At 36.0% G+C, this 17751-nt stretch overlaps 1 long non-coding RNA gene across 1 annotated transcript; it reads right to left on the bottom strand.

Annotated features, from left to right (window-relative positions):
- Positions 1–231: 231 nt before the first annotated feature.
- LOC108307618 lies at positions 232–9810 on the bottom strand. The gene is made up of 3 exons (XR_001826599.2): positions 9726–9810; positions 934–936; positions 232–247 (listed from the first exon to the last, which is right to left on the bottom strand). It is a non-coding gene; the product is annotated as an uncharacterized LOC108307618 (long non-coding RNA).
- Between the last annotated feature and the right edge of the window lie 7941 nt (positions 9811–17751).

A 17751-nucleotide genomic window follows, 5' to 3' on the forward strand; every position in this document is an offset into this window, starting at 1 on the left:
CAAGAAAGTGAGAGAATTAGAGAGATGAGACTCGGACATGCCTAGACTGCTAGCTGCATTGTCTACAGGTATGTCTGTGAGGCCTAGAGTGGCATGGGTTGGAGCCACGGGTGGAAAAATATGGTAGGCTGCAGAGCAGAGGCTGGGCACCAGGGGCTGGCTCTCTGCATGCACTTTAAGGAGTCTAAGGACTTGCTTCAAACCTAGGCTTCCATATCATAATGATGTATATTTGTCAAAGTAGGAGCTGTGAAAATAAGAAAATCAAAATCTAAGCTATTGGAACTAAAATATTTTGAGCCCTAAGGGACTATGATTATGGAACCCAAGTCATGTAAACAGGCAGCCATAACCTAGACAGCTGTAATATTTGTTTCTCTGATTAGCTTTTTTCCTTACCTATATTGTTGTATAAAATGTCATGACTAAAGTGTGCCAGTCATAAATGACTAAACGGTGTAAAATGTAGATAATGACTAAACGGTGTAAAATGTAGATAATTAAAGGGTCCCCTTCCTTCTTAAATGCTGATCTTCATCAAAGATTAACTTCTCTCTTTTCTCTGTCACATCAACACTCCATGACTATCACATTCTCTAGGATGAAATGTTAAATCACTCTTATAAATTAGAAAGAAAATGAAAATAAGCTTTACAGAAAAGAAACTATAACTAATTAAATTGCTGTAAGCCAAAAACTAGTCTTGTCCAGAAAAGTTATAATCCTTCAAAATTTCTTTGTGTTCTGACTATATAAGCAAAGTCTTAAGTGTGTGTGTGTGTGTGTGTGTGTGTGTGTGTGTGTGTGTGTGTTTGAGACAGAGTCTTGCTCTGATGCTCAGGCTGGAGTGTAGTGGTGTAATCTTGGCTCACTGTAACCTACACCTCCAAGGTTCAAGTGATTCTCCTGCCTCAGGCTGGAGTGCAGTGGTACAATCTTGGCCCACTGGAACCTCCACCTCAAAGGTTCAAGTGATAATCCTGCCTCAGCCTCCTAGTAGCTGGGACTACAGGCATGCACCACAACCCCAGCTAATTTATTTTGTATTTTTAGTTAAGATGGGGTTTCATCATGCTGGTCAGGCTGGTCTTGAACTCCTGACCTCAAATGATCTACTTGCCTCAGCCTCCCAAAGTGCTGGGATTACAGGTATGAGCCACCACATCCAGCGTGTCTTAGTTTTTAACTTTGGAGCACTAACGCCATTTCTCTGCAGTTCATGTTTCCTGGATGATCATTCCCAGCTTTTGGCCTGAAAAAATGTTTTAAAACTGGATTCTGACTCTTTCAGTTATTTCAGGTTGACAAAATGGTAACTCCTATGGAATCCAAAGTGGGCTCTTTCCTTTGACTCCTGCTGCTTCGTTAATCAGCACCCGGTACCTGCAGAACCGTTTCTGTCCAACCATCTTTCACCAGAGTTTATGGGACCTCTTGGTGGAGCCCCTCTGGGGTTTTTTAATATCCCTGGCTTAGGTGAGATCCAGACTTTATAAAAGCAATCTGATTCCGTGCTCAACAGGGCTTGAATTGAAGCTCTGCTGCTGTAAGGAAGGAATTTTGTTTGTTATTTCTCTCAAGATTCTGCTGTTACCAGGTTTGTGGTTTCACTTTTCTTTGAGGTTAAAAGAAAAACTTTTTGTTGACCTTACTTGCTAAAATTCGCAACATTTTCTTTCTTTCAAAACCTGGTTAAAGAAAAAGCTCTTTCTCTTTAATAGGAAGGAATAAATGTCTGTGGCTTAAGCAAAAATGAGAGTCTCAAACTGGCCAGGTTTTGAAGCTTGGTTCAAATTGGCACAATTAAATTCTTTTAAGTCACTGAAAATGTATTAAAAAAAAAACCTTAATGAGAATGTGATAAGTCCCAAAAATGAAGGGACAGAAAGCACCTTAGGTGACTAAGGTCTTGTGAGAGCGTCAGAGTTTGTAGCTCCTGATAAGCATTGGTCCCCTAGAGAATCCCCAAAGATGAACATATAGGAAGAAACCCCACATAAAGGGCTAATCTCCCAGTGCTTTGAGTGTCCAGAATTTCTGGGTTTTACCACAACATGTAGGAGAGGAGAACCAACCCAAGGGTGAAACCTTGGGGAGCTAGTCCCATAGGCAGTACATTTGATCCAAAATATCTTTCCCTTTCTGCTTTTTGGTCACTTAAAAAGAGAATATAAATTATAGGCAATCAGCCGTCTAAAACCAAGTCTTCCTTAAGGAAAGGTCTGACTTTAGAAACTTCAGCTAGATTCATATGCAATACTTATGATGCCACCTCTTGTAATCATTTTTTAAAATGTCTCATATAACCTGTGATGAATCTAAATCACAATGGCCAAGTTGAGGTGCCTTTGAAATGCCTAAACTATTAATAACTTATTCGCATGCTCAATTAGAAAAAGCTGGCTCTAGGATAAAACAAAATAATTGTAAGAGTTATTTCCAATGGTATTTGGAAGCATCCAAAAAAGGTTCTAATAAAGTTACTTCTTTGCCGAGGAAAAACAAAAGACTGTCAAACAACTTCTGTATTTTCAAAGCCTTTTGAAGCTTCTCTTCCCTCAGGAGCTTCTCCTCCCCATTCCTCAGCTCCCCTTTCTCTTTACCCTTTACTGTTTGAATTACTTTACCCCCATCTGCCTTCCCTTCCTTCTTCCCATCCTCTGTTGCTCTGGCTCAGTTTCATGAACAACCAATGCCTGGTGGTGGGGCTAGAAGAGACCTGCCTTACTTTATCAACCATGGTCAAAGGTAGAATTTGAAGGCATAGTTAAGGAATTTCCTGACATTCATCAGGACTCTATTGGCTTGCTAAACAATTTGAACTAAATATTCAAGCTTATGACCCTGGCTATTTGAATTGATGTCAACTAGTTCACATGTTAGTTTTAGAAAGTAAGGCTAAAGATTAAATAGATAAAGCCTCGTGAGAAATCTCCTGGACGATTTCCATAAATGTTCAGAGGAATACCACAGGAGTGCTCCTGAAACTGCAAAGGCTTTTCTTACAGCCCTGCCTTTAATCTTCCAAAAGGTAGTCGACTGGCATAAAATACAACAATGTTGACAAAATCCAGATGAGTCAGTAATGTCATATTTTGAAAGAATTGAAAAGACATTTACACAATATTCAGGCTTATCTGAGGAAAGTTATGCTAATCATCAGAATGATTAACTCCTCAATTCTAGCTTTATAAATGGAAGAGATGAAGAATTAGCACTAACAATAAAGAGAAAAATGAACTGAGTCATTTCTCAAAGATGATTTGGTAAATGTTACTGACCAGTTGTCTTGTACTTTAACTTTGAAAGAAGAAAAGGAGAAAGATGCCAGAGAAAAGAATAAAGCTGATAAGATCATGAACTTGCAACTAAAACAATTATCCATCCAGCCTGTACCATCAAAATATTCTCAGTAAAACTCTAAATGAATCTAACTTCCCAATTTGCAATTACTGCAAAACACCCATCCATTTAAAATGAATTGTTGAGAACTACAACAGAAGGATAAAGAGGATACTACAACAGAAGGATAAAGAGGATAAAACAACAGATAAAGGAGGAAAAGTTAGGAGTAATTCAAGAAACTTGGATCTTACTAACACTCTGGGAAACATACAAATTATTTTAAATGAAGAATAATTCCACACCCTTGTTGATACTGGGACAATGTTATCTTTGATAAATCCCACCTTATTACAAGTCCCCGTTCCTCAAAATAAACACTTGGTCCAAATGGTGAGTGTTACATATACTCCTGAATCAGTGTACAAATCCCAACTGCTAACTTTTCAAGTAGGTCCATTGCAAGGGACTCATGTCTCCTTTTGGTTGCTTCAGCACCCAACCATTTAATAGGAAGAGACTTCTTAGAACTATATAATATTCATATATTTTTTTTTGAGACGGAGTCTCACTGCTCTGTCACCCAGGCTGGAGTGCAGTAGCGTGATCACCACAGCCTTCGCCTTCTGGGTTCAAGCAATTCTCCTGCCTCAGCCTCCCGAGTAGCTGGGGTTACAGGCATATGCCACCATGCCTGGCTAATTTTTGTGGGATTTTTTTAGCAGACATGAGGTTTCACCATGTTGGTCAGGATGGTCTCGAACTCCTGACCTCTTGATCTGCCCACCTCAGCCTCCCAAAGTGCTGGAATTACAGGTATGAGCAACCACACCCAGCCAGAACCACATAATATTCATATTTCTTTCTTCCAAAAAGGTGAAACGTATTTAGAATTAGGTAATATGGATAATAAAACAAAATTAACAGAAACAGCAAAATTTTCAAAATCTAATCGAATTACTATCCATTTGCCATTAAGGACATTGAAATATTAAGCAATGAAGAATTTTAAAAACTGCTAAAGGTATTAACTGATCAATTGTGTTCAAAGTTATCCACTTATATAAAAACTATTGTTTCAGATACTCCAATAAAAATTAAATTAGATTCAACAAAACCATTTCAAAATATCAAACAATAGCACTTGAGAAGTGAGGCTCCTAGACAGAATAAAATCTGTAATTTCAGATTATATAGAAAGAGGGGTGGTCGTTCTCTGTACAAGCCATTAGAATACAGTGATCCAGTAAGAAACCCTAATGGTAGAGGATAGGGCTTTATACAGCATTTGAGAGCAATAAACAACATAGTAATGTCATATTACCCAGTAGTGCCTAATCCTGATCCATTGTTCGCAGCTATTCTATTTAATGCAGAATTTTTTTTATAGTCATAGACTTATGCAGTGCTTTTGTTAGTATTCCCGCAGATAAATTTAACCAATTTATCTTTGCCTTCACTTGGGAAGATGGACAACATACCTGGACAATCATGTCCCAGGGATACACTGAAAGACCAACCTACTTTTCACTAGTATTAAAAACAGACCTCTCAGATGCTGACTTTATTGAGAAGTCTGTCTTAATACAATATGTAGATGATTTGCTTCTTTGCACAGAGTACAAATAGATTTCCACAGTGGATGGATTAGCCTTAATGGGTCATAAGATTTCTAAAGAAAAACTTCAATTTTGTCAAAAACAAGTAAGGTACTTAGCCCACCTAATATCCAAGGAAGGGCCTTCTATTACTCCAGATATATTTACATAGCCTTTCCACCACCGAGAACCAAGAAACAATTTAGATGGTTTTGGGGACTGCAGGATATTGTAAAAATTAGATCCCAAACTTGCCTTCAAAAGCCAAGCCCTTATATGCTCTCTTAAAACAGGACATGTGAGACCTTCTAGAATGAACAGAAAAAAATCAACTGATAATAGAAATTATTAAAAATGACTTTGCTAACACCTTGACCATGGGGCATCCAAATTATAGTCATTCATTTTCATTATTCATACATGAAAGTGAAGGAAACACTTTAGGGCTTCTAATTCAAAGCCATGGAAATCAAAATCGGCTTATAGGGTGGCATAGCCAACAATTAGACCCATAGAAAGGGGATTGCCACCTTGAATGTGTGCCATAACAGCTACAGCTTTATTAGTCAAAACAACAAAAGAAATTATAATAAGAGAACCTCATATTATCTTCATCCCTCATTCTGGGGAGGCATTGCTGAACTCACATCACTCTAGTTAGTAGATTGGTTTCTCATAAGGTCCTGCTTTTTTGAGCTTCTTACATCATTGTCTCTAGATGTAACCATCTAAACCCTGCAACTGTTTTGCCTTAATTTTTAGACGAGATGATGCATGACTCCATAACCCTAACTGATCAACTTCTTCCTCTCAGGTCAGACCTATGATAGACCCTCCCCCGCCTTACCAACACTGATATTGTTAGGTTTACAGACGGATATCACTTAAAGGCTAAATCTGGAGTCTACAGAGCTGATACACTATAATGTCTTTAACTGAAGAGATAAAAAGCACCCATATTCTGAAAGCCACCTCAGCTCAATAAACAGAATTAACAACATTAATTAGGTCCTATCGATTGACAAAAGGAACATCCATTAATATTTATACAGATAGTAGATATGCTTTTGGAATAGTCCATTACTTTTGGAATACTATGGAAACAAAGAGAGTTCTTAGCCTCTTCAGGACAATCCACAAAAAATGGATGTCTTATTTCACAACTACTAAAAGCCATATTGCCAGAATCACTGGCTGTTTTTAAATTCCAGGTCATTCCAAACCAGATACTCCAGAAAACGAGGAAAACAGCCACCTGAAAAGATAATAAAGAGAGCTGCTCCAAACACAACCAAACAGGAAAACCAACCTATATGAGCTTTTAAAAAAGCACCTGAAGTTGATATAAAATTAGTTTAATCTGGAGCCCCAAAGTCAGAACAATAAGTTTGGGAAACAGAAAGGAGAAAATATTCCCCAGAAGGTGAGGTATTACATGGGCCAAATGATTTGCCCATACTTCCTGCTGAATTATAGTTATCATTTTTAACTTCTGTGCATGATCTAACTCACTGGAGTCTTGAGAAAACTGTTGCTTGAAAAAAATGATATCACTGGAAACCTTTTTGGACTGCAGCTCGTAAGGCATATAACTGCTGTCATATTTGCCAAAGTATAATCCAGGAAAACCATTACATGATTCCCAAGGACACTTTTATTTACCTGAGGCTCCCTTTGAAATATGGCAACTATATTTTATTCAGCTGCCACCCTCACAAGGCTACAAATATGTCCTGGTAATGATTTGCATATTTTCTCATTTGAATGGAGGTATTATCATACAGAAAAGCAACAGCATTAGCAGTAAGTAAAATACTTTTAGAAAAAATTATTCTGACCTGAAGATTTCCTCCAGAACTTCATAATGACAGAGACACTCACTTCACTGGACAAATCATTCAATCAATATGTAGAATCTGGCCTATTTCCCAACATTTTCATTGTGCTTATTACCCCAGTTATTTTGATTAGTAGAATATACAAACAAGATAAGCAAAATTAACTGAGACTTTTAAAATGTGGGGTCCAAAAACTCCTTTATTGGTTCTGCTAAACCTAAGATCCACTCTTCACTAAACACCAGTTTTCTGAGATAAGAGGCAGACTTATGGAAATATCTCTTGGAAATTTTGCCTCCTTATAAGTAAAAGAAGATATATTCACTTACTCTAATGGTCTTATGAAAAAATTAACTAAAAATTATGAATTGGTAAAAGAATCTTTTCATAGTAAGCTTACAGTGACAAAAATCTCAAGAACCATGGACTTAACCTGGGCACTTTGTCTATTGGAAATTACATCTCTTCAAGGATTCTCTCCAACCAAGATAAAATTGACATTACCAGGTATTCTTTATGAAACCTTGTGCTACTAAACTATAAGGCATAGACTCCTGGATTAACATCTCTCATCATAAGAAAGTTGAACTTCCTAAATAGGCTGTTTAGCCAGATGATCTTCAACTTAAGTGATGCTGGGACGAGGTAAAGATTGCAGAGGAGGTCAGCTTTCCCAAGACCCTGGATTAGGCCTGTATTTAAAGGAATACTTAATATTATCAATTGATAATAGATGGGAAAGGTTCTCTTTTACAAACTCCCACTAAGCTTCCTTCTTTTCATCCTAGTGGTCATGTCTCGTAACTACTATCACTAGCTGTAGTGGGTTTATTCGTTGAAGCAAACCTCTTTTTGCAGTGGGTTCAAGACTATACTAGTAGATTACAAAAGGATGCTTGTTAGGTCTGCAGCTTCATGCCCTTGCCAGTAGTTTTGGCCTTCTATGGTAGGTATCTCCTGTCCAAGGACAAGATTGGATAGAATACCAGAAATATATATGTGTTTCTCAAAAACAGTCATCAGTGCTTAACACTAAAGTGGCTAAAGATAATGCACATCACTGGCTTATAAATAATACAAAATAAAGTGCATTGGAAGAGCTTCTCAACCGAAGAAATTAATTTGTTAGCTTTGACACTGATGCTTCCCCAGTTGGGAAATAAGATAACTCAATGTAAAGATGGTGTAACACAAATTTGGGATGTTTTTATCTGGCTTATCCTCTCCTGTGATCAGCACAGTCAACTAACCTCTTTAAGGTAGGAAAAGATAAATTACACCAAAAATACCTGGTTCAATTGCACCAGAGATATAGATTCCCAAATCATGGTGTATCCACACCATTATATTACAAAGTACTGATTGACATGCCACTGAATGGGCACAATGACTATTTATTGATTAGCTCCAAGTGGAACATCTTGGCTGTGTGGCACTAACCTAAGGCCAGGATTACTCCAAGGATGGTTAAGATGTTCTTTGGGTTATGCATGGGCACAAAGTTGACATACCCTGTAAAAACTTGTAAATTTTCCTCATTTACAATCCTGTTGGGTTCATCCTGTGTTCCACTCGTATGACTTTTTAGCTTCCATTTTTGTACCACAACTGGATTTGAGGATGTCATTTGCCATATAGAGGCCACGACCAATTATAAATAAAAAGCTCTAAATGAGGGCACGTGGGTATTTCATTATTAAACAAGAAAGTTATTCTTATGAGAAAAGCTGTATTACAGAGCTGGGCAGCTTTAGACATAGCCACTGCAGCCCAAGAGGGAATCTGCCCTATCATAAAAACTGAATTTTATGCCTATATCCTAGATAAATCAAATAACATCACTACATTAATGACTGGTATGAAAACCCAAATAACTATCCTTTCATATCTAAAATCTTCTCTAAACAACTCTCTAGGTTGCTAAATTGGATCCTAAGAAAATCGGTGGCAAAAGCTGTTACTTATTTTAGGAATTATAATTGCATGTTGTATTTTGGCCTGTTTGTGTCAACATTGTTGTTATAGCATGTGTTTACAATGGAATCAATGGATGACTGAAAAGACTAAAATAATGGTTTCCCAAAGAATTGCATTAATTGAAGATATAGCTGTTTAGCCTGACTCAGGCCACAAAGTTACTTCCTTCATGTTTCTTTAAATTCAGCCTAAAGTCCATCAGCTTGATACCTTATCCACATGATATCCTAGCAGTGAGGCTTTTTAGTAATGTGAGACTAAAACTCCTGAACATGGAAGGAGTAAAGCCATTGAATTCATCTACAGCGGTTTCTTCAGAAGATCTTGATGAATGGGAAAGAATATGAAAAAAAGTAATTCTAACATATAAACTGGTGGAGCTTTAAAATACTTTGAGCCTTAAGGGAATGTAGTTATGGGACCTGGATCATGAAAACTGGGAGCAGTAACCTAGACAGCTATAATATTTATTTTTCTGATTGCAGATTAGCTTTCTTCCTTACTTACGTTATTGTGTGAATGTCAGAAATGACTAAAGGGTGCCAGAGAAAAACACTTCCCTCTTAAATGTCAGTCTTCATTATAAAGGAGCTACTCTCTTTCCTCTCTCACACAAAGACTTCATGACTATCACATTGTTTAGGATGGAATGTTAAATACACTCTTAAATTAGAAAGAAAAGGAAAACAAACTGTAAAAAAAGAGAGAAAATGAACTGGATGGAAAAGAAAACTAACTTTAGTTATATTGTTGTAAGCCATAAACCAGCCTCGTATAAAATATGTTATCATCCTTCTAAGTGTCTTTGTTTTCTGCCTATAATAGGAAGACCTTAACTTTTAATTTTGGAGCACTGACCCCATTTCTGTGAAGTCCATGCTTCCCAAATTGCTATTCCCAGCTTTTCGCTTGAATTAAATTCTTTAAGACTAGATTCCAATCCTTTCAATTATTTCAGGTTGACAAATACAGAACATATTCTATTTAACAGTTTGTTAGTTTGATTGATAACTTTTAAGTATTTAGACATATGGTATGTGAGTTTCCATATGTACTCTTGCCTTGAGTCTAGAATATATTAGGGACAACCTGGAAGCGACCCAAACTTCAGTTCTGGCCCTTCCACCAACTAGCCCATAAACTTGAAAAAATGACTTCAAATCCTTGGGTTCTACTTTTAATATTTGTAGAAGAAAGTGGCTGATTTATTTTCAATAATATTTCTGTCACTTATTAGCTGTGTAACTTTGAGCACTTTACCTAAAATTCTTGGTCTTAGTCTTAAATCTATCAAATCTAAGGTTTAGATTAGGCGATTATTTGATAGGCTATTTTAGTTCTATTCTATGAAGAATTATTTTTTTATTAGATAGTCACATTTTGTGAGAAGAAGGAAACATATTATTAGAGTAATGGCTAAGTTTAATAAATGTTAACCTGCTTTGAATTGAGTTCCTTCTTTCCTGCAGTACCCTCTTTGCAGATTCGTAGTCATCTGGTAGCTCAGTATTGTTCTAACTTAAGTTAAAATTATGACTGAAAAATGTGGTCGAAGGTTAAAAATCAATTAAATGGTAATTACAGTTATTTGTTTTGAAAGTTCAGGTAATATTTTACACCATGAATCTGTTGGATGACAGTCGATATGGATTAATCAGCAACCTGCGTTCTCTTTGATCATGACCCAAATCTGCTCTGGACAGGAGTGACAGTAAGGAAATAATTATGAGCCATTCCCTTGGAGTGGTGCACTTGGAGCCGTTTGGATAAAAAACCTCTCTCAGTGCATAGTGGAGCTCTTGTTGCTGTTACGTAGGAAAATCAGATTAATTGTCCCAGTTCATGTCCTAGAGCACAGAGGGCAGTTCCGGTCAGCCACAACAATTCTTCCTTGCCCTTTGTTATATGTCGATTGCCCAGGAGGCAAAGGTTGATATGTTACCTTTTGTTTTACAAGGCATGGGCACAACCAGGGATGCTCACTGGGCTATGAGTGGCACTGGAAACTGTTCTGAGCACAGTAGCTAGAGAGCCTAAGGAAAAGCTCGCTCACTGGACAATACTGTTTTCTCAGACTTTGTGTTTTTCAGCTATTGATACCAACTTCAAATTTTCTCTATATCATTTCTTTCACCTTTAAAGTGAAGATTTACTTCTACTTCATGGAAAAATTGTGATGCATAAGCATGATTAACAGCAACCTTTTCTCTTAGTAATCCCATTTACATAAAAACTATCACATGAGACCACTTGTCTCTAATGAAGAGGTTGCCCTCACCCTCCCATTTTGGACCGCAAAAACAGATAGAAAACATCATTCAAAAAATTAGACATTTGATTAATAAATATTGTTAACTAGAATGTCACAGTAAATAAATTCCGTGTGACTTCTTTGTAACATCTATAATTGTGATTTAAAAGAAGGGAAAACAATTACAATGATATATGTGACTCAAGGTCAATCCTTAAAATACTACTTTATCACAACTCCAGAAGCAAAGACTTATAACTTTAATTGTACCAGTAGAGAAAATACCCACACATCCATATTTAAAAACTAATGAGAACGTTGTTCACATCATTGCTTGGCCAGAGACTTAGTGGGGGATGGGAGGTAGACTTGAATTAAGTAGAGTGTTCATTTGAAGGTAAATTGAGAGATTTTTTTCAGCCTACTCAAGTTTAATTAAAAATAAATGTGCAAAATTGTTTTAAAAGATTGTACACAGTGATTATCTCAAATTGCCATGGGAAATACAGAAATGCCTCATTAAAAAACACATTTAGACATTTTTTAAATATATAAACTCCATCATTTATATTCTAGCTTAGAAAAACCTCCTCACTTCTAAAAAAAAATACAAGCCAAAATATGTCATCATCATTTTTATGTGTCCCAGAATATTATGTATATGTGTTAAGATGATTTTGGTGCACAACATCACAAAAATCATTTTAAATGGAAACTGCAGTGCTTTTGCAAAAATAAAACAAGATCACAGAACAAATAAAGGATTACTGAATTATCTATTGAATAAAATAAAATGGGATCAAACCTGGGAAACTTCCAAAAATTAGGCTGGATAAGAATCATGATGCTGCTCAACTCTGCAATGCTTTGGCATCAGGCAGAGATTATATTCCATCTCAGAGTCCTAAACTGTGTTTATATAATACTTAAATATCTTGATTTTTTTAAGTTCAATGATATTTGACTTAAAAAGAAATTTTGTTGATATTTCTGTCATTCAGTTAAATAATAGTTTTGGGTTGTACAACCATATCACAAATTCAGACTTGTCTTAAAAGTCATAAAGAAATGCCTAGTTACCTTCTGCTTATTTTTTCTGATCCTGAAGAGACAAGAGCACCTCATATGCTTGTTGCTGATGGTTAAAGATATAAGCAAAAGGTTATGGAGTGAACGTCACGTGGGAAAGAAAAAAAAGTTATATCAATATTTTAAGACATGGAGTAATTTGGTCAACATTTTCAAAAACATAAACATATTTTGTGGGTTTAAGAAGAAAATATATCAATATTTTTAATTTTATTAATATGTTTAAAACGAAGCCTGAATAATAAACAGTGCAGAGAAAATATGGGTATTATATAATCAAATTATTATTAATAATTATATTGCTTCTTTTCAGTTGTGTTTTTGGTGATGGTTACTTTTTATGACCCAGATTACCTATGACATATTTCCTTCTTGAAATTCTCAAACTTGTTACACTGTATAATGAATATAATATGCAGATACATGCTGATTTTAGTGTTTGCCCTTTCCAAAACTCACATTGAAATGTAATTGCCATTTTCATGGTATTAAAAAGTGGGACCTTTAAGAGGTATTTATACAAAGAGGGTTTCACTCTTATGGGTGGTTTAATGCTTTTAAAAAGAGGCTTTCAGGAGTGGGTTCTCTCTTTTTGCTATTCCACTCTTGCCATGTGAGGAGCTGTGTTTCTGTCCTTTGGAAGATGCAGTGTTCAAAGTGCCATCTTGGAAGTGAACATTGGATCCTCATCAGAAACCAAATCTGTCAGTGCCTTGATATTGGCCTTCCTAACCTCCAGAACAGTGAGAAATAAATTTCTGTTCTTTATAAATTTTCTAGTCTCATGTATTCTATTATAGCAGCACAAAACAGACTAAAACATGAAACTGAGAAGTATTAATCACTAAAAAGAGATTTCCTTCTTAGGTGGAACTATGTGTAGACAATTTGATCACTAGTATGGCATCTTGGGGAGCTAACCGTTTACAAGCAATTATTATCTTTTGTATCTTTATGTGTTAATGTTTAGTGGAACTCCAAAGCAGTAGAAAATTTTGGAAACTAGCAAAATATATTATTTAATTTATGATCCTTGGGAATTCTATGTTAGGGGTTATATTGGTCCAGCAGCATTATTTGTGTAGTCAACTTAGACTCCTTAGGCAAGTTGTCTGCTCTGTGAAGTTTACCTGAGGCAAATTTTGCTTTCAGGTATTTAAAGTATTCACAGACAATTAGCACCAGTCTAGTTAACTATTTGGCTAACATCTTATACTGCCTCAATGAACTCAAGACTTTCAAAAGGGTAAAGCCTAAAAGGCAGAATTGAAACTGAAGTACCTCCTTAAGTTACCTATGGTAGAGGAAGATTTAGCATAGTAACACATGCTGTGATTGGGGTGTTGCTTGAGCCAAAGTGACAAATGCTGGGCCCAGTATATCATGTCTGGAGGCAGAGCTGGATGATGGACAAAAGGGAAATGATTGTGAATCATCAGAAATGCATTCCCCTCTCCAAACATGTGGCTTTCTCCTTCAACCAAATCATCTACAAAATATGCATTCACTATAAAGAATATAAGGAAATGGAAATATTTTTTAAAATATTTAAAGGGCATGACAAAACTAGCTAAGAAAGATCTGAATAAACACCCATTTGTCAGGAGTTCTGAATTGGAGAATATATAAACCAGCAGACCGTGTGGGCCCCTTTGCACATCTCAGCTCTTCCTAAATCAATGGTTCATGGTACACCACAGGCTGACTTGATTAGCAAAAATTAAAAATAAAATCTGACAATACTAAGTGCTGATGAGGATGGGAATTAACAGATTTCTAATACACTATTGGCAGAAGTATAAACAGGCAGAACCACATTGGATAATGGTATACAAAAGAAAATATAATGAAAACCATTTGTACATGTGTTAGTATAAACACATTCATAGTAAAGTAAACTTGAAGATGGATTTGAGCAAGAATTCTGAGATAATCATGTTGGTGGGAGATCTGCAGAAAGTCTTTAAGAGAGCTAAATCTTCATCTTTTATAGTAGAAAAATATAGATATTCTCTGAAAATTGAAAAAATAAAAATAAGAATCTATAATCATGTTATTCAGAAATATGAAGGAAAATGGAAAACGTTAAGTGTGGCTTTTTTCCAGAAACTAGTGATGAGGCTTTGGAACATCTGGGGGCAGGAAATTGATTTTTTTTTTTTTTAAATTTTAACACTTGCAGGATTGTTTAACTTTTGAAGTTATGTGCATGTGTAATTTTGATAATAATAAAAATAATGATTTAAAAAGAAGCAAAATTGTGAATTCCTATGATTGAATTCTAAAGCCTTCCACTAGAACATTGGTTCTCCAGCAAAAAGGATCATGATGTTTCCTAAGTTTCAATTAGAAAGATTAAAGAAACATAAAAGTAAATAAGCAGCTAAAGAAATAATATGGAGGGAAACCAGGAGGCCAATCTAGAAAATCTTTAGTAACAAAATGGCTGCATCACTTAGCAGTTCATTTGGCTCAGGATTTGATCTCAGGATCCTGGTGAAGGGGATCAGGGACCTTTTCGCCTTTGTCAGGAAGCAGAGAGAAGTGTCACACTGTATGCCCTTTCAAAATAGTAAAGCAGACATTTGGGCACATTTTTTAGTAGAAGTACCCTTCTTCAGGGCATGTGTGATGGAAAAAAATCACAGGGAAAGCTCAAAGAATCTTTTCACAGAATTGGCAGACATGAACAAATAGAGGAAATATGGAGTACTTCATTTTATAGAGTAACGGTTAGTCATTTCTCAGAAGTTTCTAGTGAAACCTTGATGAGTAGCTATTGCATTCTCTGGCTGACAAATATGAAGACAGAAAAAAAGTACATGGGAAGAAGAACATTTTTTATCCATTGGATGCTGCATATGTCCATGCCTTAGCCTAAGCACAATCAAAGACTCCCAAAGGAATACAACACGGAAAGCTGGAGAACCTCCAGAATCAGTGAGAAAGGAAAAGAGAAGTCACAGGAGAAAAGGGAAAGCGGAGAGCAGATGGAAGGAAATAATGATTTAGACCTGCAGCAGGTCTCTTGAGGTCCTTGAGAAAGTTTCGGGAAGTATCTAAAAATAATATGCAGCTCTTTCTGGATAATATCAGATGCTACCTGAGGGAGCAATGAGGCAGCAGAAATGGGATTTGTATGATGCTACTTCCAGAGGCTGCTACCTGAGGAAGAATTGACTAATATCTGTGAATGATTCTTTGTGAAACACACACATCACCTTGAGTTTTGAATGTTAGAGAAGACAACTCATTCTTCCATGCCAGACTTGGGCTTTAAATAAGACAATCCTGCTTTGTTCTGCAATGAAATAAGCTTCTAATGACTTTGAGATGACAAATAATACGTGAGAATGCTTTGATGAATGAATGGCAACATGGGAAAAAGAGAAAACAAACTACTAACACTTTTGTCTCCCAGCAGGTCCTTATTCTTCCCACTTTTTCTCCTCCTTCTAGCATTAGATCTGTTTCTACAAAAGGCAACTTTAATCCCTGCTCTGAAACCCTTGATTTTACAAGTAAATGGAAACTCCATAGCAATGCACTTTTGCCTCATTCCACCTTCCCAGCATTGTGTCAATTTCCCCTGCAGCTCACATTCTAGAGGTTCTTAACTTAGCATCCTGGGACTAGCCCAGTTCCCATGTAAGATTTCATTTGCCCTTTTGTTTCAAAGCCAAGCTCAATACCATCTCTTTTCTAGTGCTTTTTTTTTTGTTTTTTTGTTTTTTGTTTTATGTTTTACTTCCTCAGGCAGAGTTCATTACTTTTGGTGCAATGTCCCTGTAGATGATTATAATACCATTACATTTATATAATTACATTGTGATTATCTATTTATGCATGTATTTCTCCCACTAATTTGAGTTCTGCAAAGATAGAAAATGTATTTGATTTATTAAGTTTTTGGTGCCCAGTATATTCCACAGTCCCTGATGCCAGCAAGATAACTTGTATAAGTTTGCTGAAGTTATTAACGAATGCATGAGAAATGGAGCTTTTGCACATCAAAGGATAAGAAGGATACTACAAAGTATTCTAAGTACTTCACTGTAAATCACAGTCAATCTGGAAAAAGATCTCATTTTGTTCTGCTGCTGTTAGTCCCAATTCATTAGATATTTGTCTTTGTGTCTGTCCCAGTCATTCTTGTGGCTGAATGTCCTTTGTTTCTATTACAACCATATTGTGTTTGATGGGTAACAGACAAACATTTCCAACTGTGCTTTTCAGAGAGGGATAAGGAAGCCCAGTCCTGAAGAACAGAACAAAATAAGGGAGAGTGGGAGAAGATAGAATTAAACCAAATACAAAGAGAATTGCCATTGTGAGCATTTTATATTAACCTTTTAAAATGATGGATTATCCATTCTGAGCACAAATATATCAATCAGGGGAAATTATAGAGGCAAGGGATATGACAGCAGCTGTGTGGTTTGCGTAATGATTCTGGACTCCTAACGTTTCTCAGCTTGGTAGTACAGAGGATGAGGACTAGGAATTATGTGAGTTTGTGAGAAGAATACAAATGTCTCATATACCAAGGAGAAAGAAAGAACCTAAAGATGAAGGCTTCAAAAAGTTGCTGGTAAAACGGCTTCTTCTGGATTATTGAAAGAGGTATTTACACTACATCAGTACATTTCAATAGGTGAGGCATTCCAAATTTGGGACTTCGTTATCCCATTATTTAAAAAAAACACATAAATCAGCTATTCTTTGTTCTTAGACAAAGAATATATACATATATTTTGCATATGTTCATAAGTAAATATGTATACATTTATTGAATACACATGCTAATATTTAAGGAGTGAAAAAACACTGCAACTGAACACCCAGGGGAACTGAGAATTGCCTAGTGTTAAATGTTTAGAAAACCTTCTGTCTACAATCATACATGCTCATTTTCATCAAGCACAATGCCTGGTGCATATCTGGTTTTCCACAAATATTGAAATTTATTTTGGTATTTAGACAGAGGAGTAAGAATAAAAAGTCAGTTCTTTAAACTTCAATTTATATCTGGCATTTTGAGATCTCCAAATCTGGTTTCTCACCTTTTTAAAAAACACACTTAAGAGTATGTTTGGTAAGAAAATCTGCAATTAAAAAATAATGCAGAAGTTGCAGTAAAGTCCCAGGTTGATGACAGGGCCTGACCGCAGGTGAGATCATCAAAGGAGCTGGAAGGCCATGTGATCACACCAATGAGGCAGTACTTGATATTTTAGTTAATCTTCAAGTGTAATAGCAGGAAAATTTCAAAGAACAGAGAGATAAATAAAGCAATAATTGTTTTCCTTCTTTAATAACTATTGACAATATGCACACAATATATAGTCGAATTCTGACCTAAGTGATTATTTAGTCATTCATTCAATGGACAATTTCTGAGCACCTTTTAGCCAGGACTTGCTGTTCAAGGTGCATGGAATACACCAGCAAATAAAACAAAGATCTATGCCTTCAAAGAGCTTACAATGTAGTGGGAATCATGACTTCTAAAGAGTCAGACCTTTGCAATAACCAGAATATCTAAAAATGCTCTTTAAAAAGGTCACATTATATTTCCCTCTTTTCAATTACCAGTCCACCTATGATTTTGAAGTTAAGAGCTAAAAAATTCTGGAGACCACATGAAATGTACATT

Source organism: Cebus imitator, unplaced genomic scaffold (assembly GCF_001604975.1).
Source record: "Cebus imitator isolate Cc_AM_T3 unplaced genomic scaffold, Cebus_imitator-1.0 Scaffold4, whole genome shotgun sequence".
NCBI classification, from domain to species: Eukaryota; Metazoa; Chordata; class Mammalia; order Primates; family Cebidae; genus Cebus; species Cebus imitator.